The sequence below is a fragment of the Anabrus simplex genome, chromosome 5 (genome assembly GCF_040414725.1).
Source record: "Anabrus simplex isolate iqAnaSimp1 chromosome 5, ASM4041472v1, whole genome shotgun sequence".
In the NCBI taxonomy this organism is placed as follows: domain Eukaryota; kingdom Metazoa; phylum Arthropoda; class Insecta; order Orthoptera; family Tettigoniidae; genus Anabrus; species Anabrus simplex.
In genome coordinates, this window is record NC_090269.1 from 179,217,065 (window position 1) to 179,234,853 (window position 17,789).

At 39.5% G+C, this 17,789-nt stretch overlaps 1 protein-coding gene across 10 annotated transcripts in view; it reads left to right on the plus strand.

The window, feature by feature from the left end:
* Nucleotides 1–1,682: 1,682 nt before the first annotated feature.
* The window catches only part of tou (toutatis), a 1,002,029-nt gene continuing 985,922 nt past the window's right edge, over nucleotides 1,683–17,789 (plus strand). For 8 of the 10 annotated variants that reach the window (XM_067147190.2, XM_067147196.2, XM_067147198.2 and 5 more), the window contains exon 1: nucleotides 2,389–2,830. The gene's annotated coding sequence lies outside the window, so the exon portion shown is untranslated. Of the gene's footprint in view, nucleotides 1,849–2,388; nucleotides 2,831–17,789 lie in introns of those variants that run through there. The other 2 variants (XM_067147191.2, XM_067147194.2) reach the window with 1 other exon arrangement.

Genomic DNA, 17,789 nt, shown 5'->3' on the forward strand with positions numbered 1-17,789 from the left:
TTATGTCCGACAAGTCCACTAAGAGAGCATTCCGATTTCAACAGACTCTACCTGCTGTGACTGATATACTCGTAGAAGATCCTCACATTCGATTCATAATAACATCAGCTGTATTGTAAACTGGTAATACTAATTTATCATGAGAATACAACTCGACTACTAACTGGTTTAACAAACTAGAACAACTTCTCGTAGAGTAAAAGTTGCAATTTTTGTTTAGGTTTTTATAAATATACGCTGCGAGAATATAGCGTTACTGATCTTACGTCTGTTACAAACTATTTCTTCGAACTAAATGTTAGCAGAGATTCTAGATAATTGCAAAGTCGGCGCAGTCATTTTGCTGACAATCTACGTATAACTGCTGGGACTGAAGAGGACTTTTAAAATGCTTTCAATTTCTATATTTACATAACACACCAAATGTTACTTAATATGATCATATAATTTAGGTAAGCAACTGACTTCATCGTGGTAACCGCGAAGATCCTTATTCAGATATTCCCTACAAACTTCCAAAATACTCCGAATGAACCGTTTACCGTCCGAGCACGTCTCAATTTTCCCAGAACATACATTATTTCCAAGAATGGTATTTCCTCATCCTTCTCTGTGGAAGTAGTACACAAAAATACGGAAATTACTTGTGTATAAAGTGCTGTACTCAATATGCAAAATCCAAAATAAGTTGGAGAAGGCTGCGGCAAGTAATAAACTCTGACCCGTCCGAATAACACCGTTTCAGCGTCGATGCAACACGTGTAATAAATTACAACAATTAAGTTTGCTTCCTTTCTTTTCTTTTTGGTGAGACCATTTCTCTTGATTCGATAGCTGTCTTATTTCAAAGCGTCGAATTCTTTTATATGATTGAGGTAGAAGAGAATCGTGCCCTGTCAAGTACACGATCGTGGAAAGATCTTGGCTTTCTCTTCTACACATGACAAGGCTATAGAACCTAAATACCGGTACGGGGGAATCAATAATATTTTGACAGATGCTTTTTTCTTACGAGTATCACTGTCTGGTACTTTTACAGAAGTATTTATTTTGCACGTTTTTAAAAGAAATTTTAGTAATATCATTTAGAAGTCAATATAGAGATAATTTCGGATCCAGATAAGTCCGTCGACCAATACTTATCGAGAATAACGCTCGAGAAGTAATTAAATCGCCACGAACTTGTATAGCGCATTTGTATACAGTATCTTACCTTCGCTGACAAAGCACAATAATGTTATTAGGATTAGAACTTTTCTCTCCTCTTTTGATTCACTGTCAACAGTAATAAAATTTAAACTCATAACACCCACACACATGCACTTGACATGACAACGCTTTCATTATTAATTAAAGAGGTTTATATTTCGCACACGAACACACACGATTTGCACCAGTTTGTTGCTCGAGATGATTGTCTATTATACTTTATAAATAAAGCTAGCTGCTGTATATACTTTTTGAAAGTGTGTAGAGCTTCTGTATAAACTGCCGGTCTTTTACTCAGTTCTTCTCCCTCTATGCTACGCTCTCTCTCTGCACTGGGACACACAGACAGCAGGTGATTATTTTCCGTGCTTCTCCCCTACAGTCCCGCTTGCCCCTCCTTGCCCCTTCCCCTTCCAAGCCGGCTCGGGGTTGCGTGGTGTTGGTGCTAGCTCGCGTCCTGGCGAGACGGGAAAAGCTCTTTGCCAAAGCCTACACGTTCTAAAATGTCTGTACTCTCAACCATCTAACAGCTTTTAATAGTTTAAACCTTGTAAAACGCGTTCCTCTGTCATATTTTGTCTCGAGAAGGTCCGTGTGGCAAATGGGAAGCGGGGAATTACATCAATCAAACATTTAAAGGTGAGTGCGAATTATATGCGTATGCTTGAGCATTTCTTTTTAATTGAGGTGTTTTAGACGACATGTTTGATACTCTTTTTAAGTTTCTTCTGCTGAGAGTGTTCTTACGATTTTCTTTGTTGGCGGTTCATTGTTTTTCAGTTATTTATAATAATTCACTTCGTGTTTATGTTTCTTAACTAATCGTTTCTTTTTCGGGTTGTTCGTGTAATACATTAATTTAAGATTGAATGCGGATCATCTTCCGTTGACAATCTATTTCATGTTTGTTCTGTTATCTGTAATTGATGTGGAGGTCGTTATCATTTTTAGTTGTATAATTCAGCAGCGCATCGATGTGTCATTTGTGTATGCATAATATATCACCATCTCTGTCTGTTGGTGGGTTGTATGCGTTTCCCCTCTCTCTCTTCGTATGCTTTTATCGTATTTAGAATGACGGAGCCGTGGAGGGGCGGGAGTGTGTGAGTGAGAGAGGAGAGGGGGGGGATATGATTATTGACTCGAGTGTTCCATAATCTAGCTGCTTTGGCCGTTCCGTTCGTTCGTGCAACGCTGAATGCTGGTTCGTCTGACACCAAGCGGCGACCATCTTGTGTACTTCCAACAAACTCGCAAGAGAATGCACCAAGAAAATACGCTTGAAAATCGTCGTTTAAAACCGTGTTTTCTACTCGCTGTTCGCTGCTAGTAAAACCCACGTGCTGCCTACGTGTCCTTGACATTGATTCTATAGTAAAAATAACTCGTAATTCAAAAACGTAAGCTTTCTTAAAAATCTTCACTTTTGGGTTGCCTTGGACGTCATTAAATGGACTGAATAGTGTTATATTCTGGTGAAATTGACTGTTTTATGTGTATCTATTGAGTTTTATGGTAGTATCCTGTGTTTGCTTTTGAAGACCAGTGTGTGTATTTTAATAGAAGTGTAACACAAGTACTCGTGTATCATCTCAGACTTCTCGTTCATCGATACAAAGAGGTCAGTCTAATTCTTTCTTTTAGTTTTAAAATTTCTATTCATAGTGATTTTAGTTATTTGATATCACTGTTTGTGAATGAACTTTTATGAATGGCGAAAAGGTTCACGATTTACTCTTACTTCATTATCTTACACACGTTGTTTTTAACTTATTCATGTGGACGTAAACGACTTGTATGCAAATTTGTAGTTTTATTAGTTTTAAAATACCATTTTCTGAGTATTTATTAATGTAGAACAATTGTCTAATAGTATTGTGTAGTACAGTCACGTCAAATAAGAAATGGAGACATCGTGTGGTTTAACATGGACACGTCAACAAGGAAAGTGAGTTACTGATCCGGGATGGATGCATCACAGCAATCGATAAAGGTTTCACTCCAAACGTACCGTTTCAAACGCAAGGATTAATTAACAACATAATGCCCTTCAGACAAAGGAGTTCTATGTGGACCATTACTATTTCTGTTGCATGTACCGAAACGCTCAATATTAAGTCGTCATTTAAGTGTACTAATGTTAAGCGAGGAATTCGACTGCTTTTTCTACTCAGAATTAATAACATCTTCGGGGTGGAGAGAGGGGTGAATTTTAAAGAAGCGCAAAATGAAGATATGTTATTGCTTATTTGAAATAAGTCGTTTCATTTTGAATTGTTGTGATTTATAAGGCCTTTTTCGGTGCGTTATTTTCTACTCTTAAGAACTAGATTATTTGTGGTCTGAGTGTATAGGCTAGTTATGTGTCCTTGGAGAACATGATTGATTTATTTTGCATTTGTTATTGTTGGTTTGACGGTCGTTTATAGACAGATTTCGTTTGTGATCTTTATGGCAAAATAAATGTAAGGAATGGTAGTATTTATTGAATATTGTTTATAAATATAATCTTTAATATTACTGTAGGTAAAGGGTCAGGTAAATGAATAGACGATAGCATTTTGACATGTGTGGTAAATAACCATTTACTATATAAAAATATGATACGTGTATTTCTGCTTTATTGACAACTTTTCATGAATGGAATTGTACAGTGAGCGTGGTCGGCAATATATTAAAAAAAAGTCTTCTCCGTACAGGCCAAGGTGGCCCTTGGAGTAGTGGAAGGTATAGGCTTCCACTATCCGTAACCTGGGCACTTAGTGGGATAGAGTGATTAGTTCTATACCCAGCCGCCTTTGCGCCCAGTAATTGACTTGGTACTCATTTTTTATGCAGGCTGAGTGAACCACCTCAGGGCCATGTGTACCTGTGGAACTGGAAATCTTGTTTCTTAAGTTTTTCGACGAACCCACGTCCTCCCTGGTGAACAGAGCACGCATTTACCGCCTCGGTCACAATAATATTGTCATTTTTGTGTGTTTCGAATGTTAATTTTGTGTTCTTTGATCCGAGTATCCATGAAAGTGGCGTGGTTTGCTGCAGTTATAAATGTGCATGGTGTCTGGATTAAAACTCTAAGGTAACCATGTTGAAATAACTCTCCTTGCATAAAGTTGCAGAGAAACTATAAGTGTTTATTGCTGTAGGTCGGCTTGCACAACTTACGGACACCGATTGTGGGCAAATCAAATATTCTTGTAGGGACACTCGATTTTATATTCATACAGTTTATATTTGTGCATCGGTTCCTCTCCTCCGCACCTTCTTTTTCTACATACCATAACTATCTTCAGTTGTTTCTCGTGAGGTCAGTGAGACTACACTGGGATTTGACTAGGAGTTTAAAGACCAGATACTCGTCCTGACGTCACGTGGTTTTGCAGATAAACATTTCGCCCCATAGACACCGGAATTCGAACCTCGGTGGTCTGAGTGGAAAATTCACTACGAAACCATTTCGTTAATCACGCTTACATTTGTGTGTTCTCCATATCTACTTCAGAATATATTTGTCTCGTTTTGTCTACATTTAAAATACAGGTTTCTTGTTCCGTCGTGAGTTTGTACATCTGCTTTTTTTTTCTCCACTTTTCAGTTTCGTAGAAAGAAATAGTCTGGAATTCAGAGTCGTGAGTGTATGACATTTTCACGTCAGTCAGCTGGTTTTCAACTGCAGAGAGCATTTAAGCATTGAGCAATTTTCTTTCTGTCTCACTTTTAGCTAGTGTCAAGGTGCAAAGTTTATTCACCTGGTGCCGGGCTGAGCAACTCAGACGGTAGATCATTAGTCATCAGAGCAACTTGGCGGGTTCGATCTCAGTCCAGTCCAGTGGTATTTGAAGGCACTCAAACACGCCATAAAATAACTCCTGCGGGAAAAAAATCCTGGCACCTCGGCGTCACCGTAAAATTTAGTATTACAGTATGTTCACTTGGCTGTTGGCAATGCTCCTTCTGAATGCAGTCTGTACGAAAATACCTTCCAGAACCATCGTCAGTTATTTCTGATTTTAATCTCTTGCAGTTAGGCCTCACTCTGGTTATAATAATAATATTTAACCTATTAGATAAGAAGAGTGTTTTAATTAACGGATATTTAAATTAAGGAACGTTCAGATGTTGTCTAGGATAATGCCTGTATTACTGCTTTTCATTCGGGATGCTTTCAGATATACTGTATTCTATTTGTCCGTTCGTCAGAGAGTGAGGGAACGCGCTACGGTCGATAATTTGCGGAAAGAATGTGCGCTTGTAACAAGAACTGCTTGACTTCCATAAAGTGCAAAATGACGTTTCTACGTACTTTTATTTTTGAAACTGAGGTGTAAAAATACAGGAAATAGAAGTTGGGTCTCCTCACATGATAAGATGTACTGTACGTAAGAAAATGTGCTGAAAAGAGAGACTGAATTGACGGACATATTACGTCTTTGAAGACTCGGAGCAATTTTTATGTTATAACAACTTACCGGTACTAAATGTTTGAAGGCTCAGAACAATTTTTATCTTATAATAACTTATTCAAGACATTTTCCTTTAATACCGTACGTAAACCTGTTTTCGAAACAAAGATACTGGTTACGGGGTTTCTGGCTTCTCACGAGAAAGATCGCGGTTCGAATCTTAGCCAATACCTGTGGGTTTGTTTACAAAATGAAGTCGCATTCTTATTAATTTCACGTAAGATCCTGAAGAGAGTTTAAGATTGCTTTGTAGATTTCCTTCCCAAATGACATTTTGAAGGACTAGATCCTCAGATGTATAGGAGAAGAAAACTACATTACCAGATTAACTTCAAAACATAAAATAACATGAGGAATCGCTAATTTCTTTGCTGACGGTAGGGATTTTGTGTGTGTGTGTGTGTGTGTGTGTGTGTGTGTGTGTGTGTGTGTGTGTGTGTGAGAGAGATTTTTCAATTTTTCACGTAGTTTATTTTTTTTTTTTACCAACTTTAATTACTCGATAAGAGCACTTCATGATCCGAAAAATGTCTCTGTGGCAAACGGTTTGCACTTGTCTTCGCTATTAACTCTCCTGGGAATTCCATCAGTTGTGTCTGGCTCTATGGCTAAATGATTAGCGTGCTGGCCTATGGCTCACAGGGGTCCCGGGTTCGATTTTCGGCAGGGTTCTTGGCACGGGGGCTGGGTGTATGTGTCGTCTTCATCAATTCATTCTCATCACAACGCGCAGGTCGCCTAGGGGAGTCAAATCAAAAGACCTGCACCTGGCGGGCCGAGCATGTCCTCGGACACTCCCGGCACTAAAAGCCATAGGGTCTACGCCATTTGATATCATAAATTGTACTGATGGCTTTTAGTTCAAGAAACAAATATGTCAAGATGAGTTTTGAACTGTAGGCCTTATAGGCCTATGCTTGCTTTTGTAGGAGGGATATCACTGGTCTAGCAACCATAAATGTCTCCATTGTCTGTTTTCAGACCAACTTTGCTGTGCGGGAGTGAAAGTTGGGTGGACTCAGGATATCGTATTCATTAGTTAGACGTAACAGACACGAATAGAGGGAGAATACAACTGGTACAAACAATGGCAGGAGGGAACTGGGAATGAGGAGATAAAGTCTAAGCGAGATGTGACTCGAATAAAGCTGTGCTTATAAACTTCTTTCGTTGTTGGGGTCATGTTAGCGAATGGAGGAGTATAGGTTACCTAGCCTCTTCAGTCCCGAGCCTGTTGATACATTCGATGTGTTATATTTAGCTCACATAATTTTAAAAAATTCACCATAGAAAATTAGTGTGTTTCACTAAGTTGTTGTATTCGTGTAGCATATATGCTACATCAGGGCTCAGAGTTGACTTTCCTACCATTATTACTTTTTTCCTTAAATTACTTTGTTTTATTGTAAGTAGACAAAACCACATGTAGAGCATATGCTACATACGGACTGAGGAGGCTAGGAGAATAATAGACTCGACCATGGAGACAGAGAAGCAAAGGGAGGCCAGACAACGATGGTTAAGTTTTTAATGATTTAAAGATAAGAGGTGTGGAAGTAAACGAGGCTACGAAACTAGTTGCAGATGGAGGATTGTGGAGATGGCTAGTTCATTTACAGAAGTTTGCAGACTGAACGCTGAAAGGCTTAGAATGAGTCTGTAATTAAAATGTACTATGCAGTCAGGGTGTTCCCCAAACATGCGGGAAATAATCGGCGGATGGATAGCACATCCCAAAACAACACAGAAAGTCCCTGTGAACATATGCCATACGGTCGATCGTTTACAAGCTGGAATGAGGGATAGTTCGTTTTCAGGATGTAGTTCGGAGTCAGGCATGCTGTTACGGACATTGCAGTACTTCGCCAGCGTGTAGAACAGGGTTGCCATCGAATACGTGCAATGCCTGGAGTGTTCGAATGTGTCCGACAATCAATGAGGTGGCGTGTTCAGATGTGTATTAGAATGCAGAATCCCTGTTGTACACCAACATGGCGACAGCTACTCGACATAGGATGTTCCAGGTAAGGCAGTACTCTTTCTCGTACCAAAGTTGGAAGTCTGTAACTCGTAACTATCGTTCTACAGTTCATAGGAACTTTTTGTGTTTTTTTTTAGGTTGTACTATCCATTTCCCCCTCACCCCACCCCCTCTGCGCCCAAGTACTTCCCACATGTTTGGGAACACTGTCTAGCTGCTGCTGCTGCTACTACTACTACTACTACTACAGTAAAGCCTGTCTTTAGCGGAATCGAACGGGACTCGCAATTTTTTCCATTGAAGATAGGTTTCCGGTTAACGGAAGTAGGTCTGTGCTAAAATAATTAAACCATGAACATGCACATAATGGACATACTGTGAAAAAATAAAATACTGTACATACATTGTTCAGTGTTGTACCTACATATTTCCGTTACAGATTAATAAGCAAAACTTACAATGAACAGAAAAAAAAAATACTATACACACGATTCATTTATTTTTTCCAACAGTCAAGGAGAGTTTTCTGCACACATTGCTGCTTAGCTGCTCGAATTTCTACAGACACTTTCAGCCTGAGAAACCACACAAAGCATATCAGAATCATTTCGCTGTAGGGCAAATTGCTGTAGTTCATTTAAACTCTTGCCGTCGTCTTAATAATTCTTTAATCTGCACTCTTCTTACAACTCAGTGCCATTCTTCTTCTTCCTCTTCTTCTGTTCTCCTTTCCACTTTCTTCTTTTAACATCTCGTACAATTGAGTTTTACCTCCGTTGAACATCTTCTTAATCTGCATTTCATTCAGTTTATCTCGTTCACTAGCATGAAACTTTCAGTCTCGTGTTAAGATCAAGCACAACTCTTGCTTTCGAAGCTATAATGACTACTGCCGAACTATTCCAGTGATTTAAGCTTAGAAGCACTCAGCTGAATTCTAAGTTGATGACAAGGGCCGAGACAAAGACAGGCATTTGTTGATTGACAGCTCATTAAAGTGAGAATTTGGAAAGGCTTGGACAACAGTAAACAGGCAGTAGTGTAAGTTGGAGAACAAAAGAACGAAGACCTATTTGCCCATTCCTTGTTAGCTACAGAATCAACTGTTAGAGCAGACAGGGTATACTTTCAGAGGATGCCTGAAAATATTCTATACACTGCATTCAGGAACTTGGAAATTTCCCGTTAAAATGCGTAGTTTGATTTCCAGCCCCGTAACACATTCCGTTTAATGAAGGGACACGTTTTTCACCCCTGAATTCACGGGACTGTCAAATATTTCCGTTTAATCAAGGGTCCGTTGAAGGCAGGTTTTATTGTATTACGTATCTTCAACTACTATCGATCTTGAGAGACGCAGAAGTACCAGCCTCTGTTTTGAAAGGAGTTCTTTAGAAAGTGTATAAACAAACCCCATGGCACTACAGCCCTTGAAGGGCCTTAGCGTACCAAGCGACCGCTGCTCAGCCCGAAGGCCTGCAGATCACGAGGTGTCGTGTGGTCAGCACGACGGTTCCTCTCGGCCGTTATTCTTGGCTTTCTAGACCGGGGCCGCTATCTCACCGTCAGATAGCTCCTCAATTCTAATCACGTAGGCTGAGTGGACCTCGAACCAGCCCTCAGGTCCAGGTAAAAATCCCTGGCCTGGCCGGGAATCGAACCCGGGGCCTCCGGGTAAGAGGCAGGCACGCTACCCCTACACCACGGGGCCGGCTTAGAAAGTGTATACCGTGCGTAAAATAAGGTATTCATACATGTATGGTTTCAAACGGTACACAAACAGGACTTATCGGTAAGCGGTTTATACTAACACTACAGATGCACTACAGTTTGACATAATTAATTGTGACGTACAGCGGGTGTACGCACTATATTCCTTGATTTATAACAAAGTATTGTTTAACGGCACACACACAAAAGTTTTCATACAATTAGATCATAGTCACGTACGGTACGTAAACGTCGCCGACTGACGGCTGAAAACAAATCATTCATCGTGTATCTAGTATAACAGTGAGTATTAATGCCTGGAACTAATAGTGGACAGGAATGAGACGTCGATCGGGTGAGTTGAAGACTGTTGTGAAGGAAAAAAAAAAAAAAGAATAGTGTGGAAAAAGGGACTTTAGTTACCGAAACATTGCTAAAAAACTGAACATCTCGCATTCTGCTGTCCAGTATGTTGTGAACAAACGAACAAGATCTACGGCGAGCGCCCGAATGCTTGTTAAAGACGTCGCAACAGCAACAGGCAAGGAAGTAACACCTCAAACTGTAAGGAAATACATTCACGAAACTGGCTTAAAAGGCAGTGACAAGAAAAGAATAATTCATTAACCAGTGCACTAGAGTGAAAGACTCGAGTTTGCTCGCGCTATCTCAAAAAATCTATGGAATACTGGAAGGTTATATTCTCGGATGAGAGCAAGTTCAACGTTTTTGGATGTGATGGGCGAAGGTATGTGTGGCGTAAACCAAATCAAGAATTTGACCGTAACAACATTGTAGCCTACCAACTGTCAAGCATGGTGGAGGTCATGTCATGGTGTGGGGAAGCATGAGTTACACGGGGCTGGGAGAACTGGTTGTTGAGGACAATACAGTATGACAGCCGCAGCATATGTGAACATACTCCGTGATAATTTGATCTCCAGTGTTGCGAAATTAAATCTTGAGGAATAATTTGTTTTTCAACAAGACAGCGATCCGAAGTGTACTGTTCGTATAACAAAAGAATCGCCCTGTATAATGTTCGTGAGCAACTTACAACGCTTTCACAGTCCCGAGACCTCAATCCCATACCAAAACCTGTGGGCATTATTGGAACAGAATAAAGAAACGGACATGCTCGTCAAAAGAAGACTTCAACGATCATCTGAAGAAGGAATGGTCGAAACTTGACGCCGAAACCACATCAAACCTTGTAAGTCCATGTCACGAATGCTTTCAGGCAGTTATACATGCCCAGAGAATGCATACGAAGTTCTGATTGTCAAAGTTTGTGTTTTTGAGGACAGTGTTTCAACATGTATGAATATGAATTTTGCGGACAGAAATTTATATTCGTTTTGTTTTGTTGTAAAGGCTGTATAATTGCTATCTATAGGTCGTTCTTCACACGCCATCTATCTGTGTATATATATATATATATATATATAAAATAACATGTCCTGACTGACTGACTGACTGACTGATTCATCATCGGCGAGCCAAAACTCCTGGACATAAATAAATGAAACTTTGGGGATACATTAAAATAGAGTAGATGCTCACTAAGGGAGGATTTTTGGATGTTCCGTCGCTAAGAGGGTGAAAAGGGGCTTGGCAATTTTTAATGAATATATCTAGATCTCAAAAACTTAAAAGTTTACAAACGTAAAAATTGGTATTTGGAATTTCCTTTAAAAATAAAGAAACACGTATTTTTTTATTTCGGAAAATTCCCGTAAAGGGGGCGGGGAGGAGGAGTAAAATGAAATGGCGTATGGCTTTTAGTGCCGGGAGATCCCAGGCGGGTTCGGTTCGCCAGGTGCAGGCTTTTTGATTTGACGTCCGTAGGCGACCTGCGCGTCGTGATGAGGATGAAATGATGATGAAGACAACACATACACCCAGCCCCCGTGCCAGGGAAATTAACCAGTGATGGTTAAAATTCCCGACAGGGTCGGGAATCGAACCCGGGACCCCTGTGACCAAGGAGTGAAAAATGGTGAAAAAGGTTTTGAGTGCCTATTATGAGGATATATATTAAAACTTGAAGATAGTACAGACATGAAAATTGGTATTTGGAATATCCTTTAAAAATAAAGAAACACGTATGTTTTTGTTTTTGAAAAGTCCAATCAATGGGAGGTGAACAGGAGTGACAAAGGGGGGTGAATTTGAAATAAGACTATATTTAGAGTATATCTCAGAAACGTAACATGTTACAGATGTGAAAATTTGTATTTTTAATCTCTTTTAAAAATAAGCATGTATATTTTGTTTCCGGAAAAATCACTTAAGTGGGGGGGGGGGGGACTGAATAAGGGGTTGAATTATTTTTATTGGGATACTGATATCTCAAAAACTGAAGATGTTACAGATGTCAAAATTGGTATTTGGAATATCTTTTAAAAATAAAGAAACGCGTATTTTTTGGTTTCGAAAAATCCACTAAAGGGGGTGAAAGAATTGAAAAATTAGTTGAATTCTCTGTATGAGGATACTTATATCTCAAAAACTAAAGATGTTGATCACGTGAAAATTGGCATTTGGGGTTTCCTTTAAAAGTAAAGAAACATGTGTTCTTTTGTTTTGGGAAAATCCACTCAAGGAAGGAGGAAGTAAAAGAATTGAAAAATTAGCCGAATTCTTTTTATGAGGATACGTACTGAAGATGTTGCAGACATGAAAATTTTGAATAAACAAAAAATGAATTTCTCTTGAATATTACCTGTTTTCTTTACCACCGAGCTCGATAGCTGCAGTCGCTTAAGTGCGGCCAGTATCCAGTATTCGGGAGATAGTGGGTTCGAATTCCACTGTCGGCAGCCCTGAAAATGGTTTTCCGTGGTTTCCCATTTTCACACCAGGCAAATGCTGGGGCTGTACCTTAATTAAGGCCACGGCCGCTTCCTTCCCACTCCTGTCCCATCGTCGCCGTAAGACCTATCTGTGTCGGTGCGACGTAAAGCAACTAGAAAAAAAAAAAAACGTTTTCTTTACCACAAAAACCGGCAAAAACGTATGCATACACTTGGTATGTACAAGTTTTAGATGATCAAATGTGTCTGGGTATATTGGAAATTTGTGAAAAATGTAGTAATCGCGAATATCTCTGGTGTTATAATTCGTTAGGTAAAAGTGCATAGCACATAAAAGCTCAAAAATTATATTATACGCGACTTTTACGATGTATTGTTTTCAGACAGACAGACAGACAGACAGACAAATCAATAAATAACCAAATATACGGTTAAAAATTGATCTGAACCTACTTTCGACTTTTGTATACCTAACCTGTGTTAAAAACAAAGTATGAGGCAAACATTTGAAGTGTACAGAAAACAAACAAAAAACATTACACTACATGTATTGGACAACATACTTAATACGGTACTACATCAGTACGACAGCTTACTGATTATAGTTTGAGAAAGTTTACAGATAATCCCCTCACCGTTCAGGCTCTTCCACAGCGTTAGGAACCGCTTAATCGAAGATGAAACTCGTACTCTTTAGAGCTTTCTTCAGTAGACCAAAGACGTAACTGTCTCAAAGGGAGATATTTTGGCTGTAAGGCGGGTGATTCATAAAACTCCAGGGAAAACAGTGCAGTTTGTGACAGTTTTCCTGGGCAAAGCACTTTCTTTGCACAAGAACTGAATCTTGCCAAGTTGCATTCGTTTGGACGTAGCCATTAAACACGAATGTTGCTTCAACATTTTTCTCTGTTTGTCGTTAGCAGACGCGTGTCTCAGTTTCCAGTTATTGTGTCCGCTGATCTCTGTTAAGAGTGGCTGAAATAGGTGCTCTTGGACTTGAAATACAGTACAGTCGCTCAAAAGAAGAAAAAAACAACAGTAGGCCGTCCACGTTCTGAGCTGTTGCTACAAACACTAAACTGTGCATTGCTGCTACTTTCTGGCTGTCCCGTCAGTTTGCAGAGTTGCCACTTACGTCTGTGTTTCAGCTGAACAACTCGTATAGATATACACTAGCTAAGGTACCAGCCGCTGACCTAGGTAGATTATTAGCTGCAATAGTATTATTCCTGTTGACCCGGTAACAGGCGACAGCTCGATCTCGGCACAAAACAAGAATGAGAAACCAAATATGTTGAGAAAACACTTTAAAAGAATATAGTACCCCAATGTATACTCCCTAATTAAAGCGTGCCGCGAACGGAAGGCGACTGGAGAGCAGTCGAGCTCTGCTACTGTGCTGGCGAAAGCTGCACGGATTGGCATTCAGTACTTTCAGTCATTCCTAACATCCTGCGGGCTCTGAATGATGGTTCTCATGGTTCTCTGCTCCCAAAACTTCCGTTTCTCCCATCGAAACCATTAAAATGAGCTGATTTGGCCCTATGAAACTTCTTCCATCCTCTAAATCCCTTCACTCTATCCCTGTTTGACTAACTAATCAGAATTTAGTAAATATTCGAACTAAGATTAACGGGAGCAAATACGAAATTTTAGTAAACCGGCTGTAATTATTTTATGCCGAGGTGACAGACAGACAGACAGACAGACAGACAGACAGACAGACAGACAGACAGACAGACAGTCCTAGTCACAAAATGACCCAAAAATGTATCACTGGTCAAAGTAGTTAACAGACATACCCTTCAATTTTATTTTGTCCAGTAGCCCTACACACTGGACCAATAAACTTGCATAGTTTTGTAATGTTAGGAAAGTAACAAGCAGCTTGTTGTGCAATTTGTTACGAATGTTATCACTTACCTTAGTTTTAAAACTTAGAAGTCTTCCCCTTTTTATTTGCGATGTGTAGATATGCCTCTGTGTATGATGTAGATATGATATGGGCTTTTTGGGGCTTATGCCGTGTCAGCTTATACATAAAAGCCCATATCATGTCCACAAGTACGTGCCGTGAAAGCATCACCATTAACTCTGTGTATGATGTCAATGATGATGTTTCCTTTCGGTCGTACTTGTGCTCGAAGACGTGTAAAATATTTTCAGTCGATCACTTTTTATCAGGAGATGTATCTCTTCATCCGGTAGGCCAAGTTCGATTTCGGACTCTGCCTAGATTTAAAATTATTTTTAGGTACTCTTGTCTCTGGGAGGGGAAATGTGTTACAATCTCACTACCGGCTTTCCTAGATGTGATTTTGCATTTAAATTCCCGGCGAATGTCTGACATTACAACGTTACGTAGGTTATCCTTTTGATTGCATTGCAATCATAAGATCAAATATTAAACATGAGTTTCGATCAAGTATGAAAAAATATACCGAAAAGAAACAAAAGAATGGTTTTACACACTGGCAAGAGAGTGCAATACAAAGGTCGTCCTTAAACCAAATTAACACACAAATCGGCAGTACAGTGCTGTATGATAATTTCCCTCTAGTGCCCAAGCATGCGGGGTCAGAAGCTCCCTATCAGTCGGTCTCCATTTAAATGTTTTAACGTGAAAAGTAATATCTGTGTAGAAATGAACAGGTTAGTACAGGATAGGGTGTTATGGAGAGCTGCATCACACCAGTCTGTGGACAGACGACTCAAAAAACAACAACAACAACAACAACGTAAAAAGTCATAAAATATTCACATTTTGGTTTTTCACTTCTTTGATCCAAAAATATTTGTACTTACATGATCCCGACAACAAGAATGTATCCATTGACTTCCCCACTCAGCTGTCAGCTAACATCACATTTTCGAAAGTGACGTTTATAGGTCTTGAGATGCCTATACTTTTCAGGAACCATAGGAGCTAGAGCAGTCATACTTAGTACTACACCTGTTTTATTGTATAAAAGATACAAGGAAGACTTGTAAAAGGTACATTTATTGCTAAAATATTTTTATGCTACCAACCATCTCCAATTTTTGAGGGAAAAATATTCTCTGTTTGAGAGCCATATTCAATAGAGTAACACGTTTGACATAAATATGTCTTATGGCTGGGGGTCAAATGAAAATTAGCATTACCGGGCGAGTTGGCCGTGCGCGTAGAGGCGCGTGGCTGTGAGCTTGCATCCGGGAGATAGTAGGTTCGAATCCCACTATCGGCAGCCCTGAAAATGGTTTTCCGTGGTTTCCCATTTTCACACCAGGCAAATGCTGGGGCTGTACCTTAATTAAGGCCACGGCCGCTTCCTTCCAACTCCTAGGCCTTTCCTATCCCATCGTCGCCATAAGACCTATCTGTGTCGGTGCGACGTAAAGCCCCTAGCAAAAAAAAAAAAAAAAAAAAATTAGCATTAAGAAGTTAGCGTGACGGAGGTGTAACCCTAGCAACCGTGCAGGCTGTGATGCAAGATATGGATGGATGGCCAGACAATTGTTACCTAGCAGTTGTGCAGGCTATGGCTAGTGGTCATCTGAAATTAGTAGCAGGTGATAGATGGCCATGACATTTGCTTGTCGCGAAGGGAAAAGTGTTTTTTTTACATTTTTTATACACTTGTCTTTATTGTAAGTAGTGGTGTTATTATTTTCACAAAATGAAAGTCATAAAGTAATGTTTTTTGTTACTGTTGAACTTATAGTTGTGGCAGAAATTTGAATGAAATAGATTTTTTGCTATTTACATTCGTGTTCATGGACTAGGGGAGATGTCAGTATAATGCATGTATTTGACCCTAGTTTAAGTTTGGTAGTTTTGAACAAATTTTGTCGTACTTATGGACCTATAGAATGGGCCTTAAAACATGCAGCCTTCACCTCCAAGTTCCCTCAATTTATATTAGTAAAAATCTTATTTAATTCAGAATGCCGAGACCCTGAAGACGGTTGTAAGTGAATGTTAAATGTTATAACCCTTAGCAGTTGAATAGTTTTTGCTGGTTATAAAACTCGTATTTATTTATCTAGAAGTGAGAACGTGTAGCTATTGATTCTGAAAGCTAAATGTACTAACCTTAATTTGAAATAAAATACACGATTACGTCAACGGAAAAAGGAGAATTTATAGGTATGCTTCTCGTATTCGCCTTTATTCTCTAAAGCACATCTCGAAGTGAACATCTTGATACAAACCTAGTTTCATTGAAAAGGTTTCTGCAGACGAAGTAGGTTTCTTTCCGTCTTGACAAGTACTGTACGTCCAAACCTGAGTGTGCTACTGGATGAAGTATGGCATTCCATTCTTTTTCGGAGGTATGCTTCTGACCAACATCGTAACTTATCAGCGCTCACTCAGTCGAAGTACAAGAAATAGGTGATTCAGTTGCCTTATAAACCTCATTTGTGCTTTCATAATAACATTTTACAAAATTGTAATACAGAGAAAGTGGTATCATAACTCTTTGCAGAGAAAGAAAGAGAGCAATAGTATTAGTAGTACTTTTATAATAACACGATGTAGGAGTACTTTTGAACGTGCTAAAATACCAGTGTACGTCCCGTTCTTCTGAACTCGCGCCTGGCAGTACTCTTGCTCTCACATCGCGACATCGCGAACCATTATGTAAGCGACTTGCACTACTGCGCATCATCCTCACTTTAGTGCTTTGTGTGAGACCCAGTAGGCATACGATACCATTTTAACTGCAGACTGTCCGTATGCACGGACTGAAATTATATCGATGAGTCATGTCTGTCTGTCCCCATCCAATTCCATGTAAGGCTAGTCATGATCTTGTAGCACACCTTTGTTATGTATAGAACTCAACTTTCACATAAACCTAGAGGATTGTCACAATATCAGCTAACAAATACCTAACTGATTAAATTACAGCAATGTGATCCAACATTTTATTCTGTCGATTCTACGAATCTCACTTTTCACCTATGTTAAAAAGCTGACATGCGGAATTATCGAAGTCCGCGGAGAGCTAGTTATTGCAATTCCTGAGAAATTCCGTCACGTCAGAAACGGTATCCAGTATTAACCCCCACCCAAAACCTCGAAATGAACGAGTATGCCTTTAGTGACCCTGGATGTAAGTGGGATAAGCTGAGAGAAGATCAAGCTTGGAAGAACTTTAAATAGGATATTACCCCAGCGGTTTTTTTTTAAATAAAGTAAGTTGTGAGGTGAAATATCGCATTAAAGATAGCTGTAACTTTGTATAGAACCACAGACTTGAATAGCTTATAATTTACTTCGTGACAAAAATCTGAGTGGTTTTTTTTTTACAAAAACAAAAACAAAAACAAAAAAAAAGCTTCAGTCTCTTAATATTTCGTCCCTTGCTACGGTCTTTCGTAATAAAATATTTGTCTTACTCTTTGATATACAGTGAAGACTCTCTAAACAGACATTTTGAATGGCGTATTCTTATAGATAACGGGGTCCGGCTCCATGGCTAAATGGTTAGCGTGCTGTCCTTTGGTCACAGGGGTCCCGGTAGAGTCGGGAATTTTAACCATCATTGGTTAATTTCGCTGGCACGGGGGCTGGGTGTATGTGTTGTCTTCATCATTATTTCGTCCTCATCATGACACGCA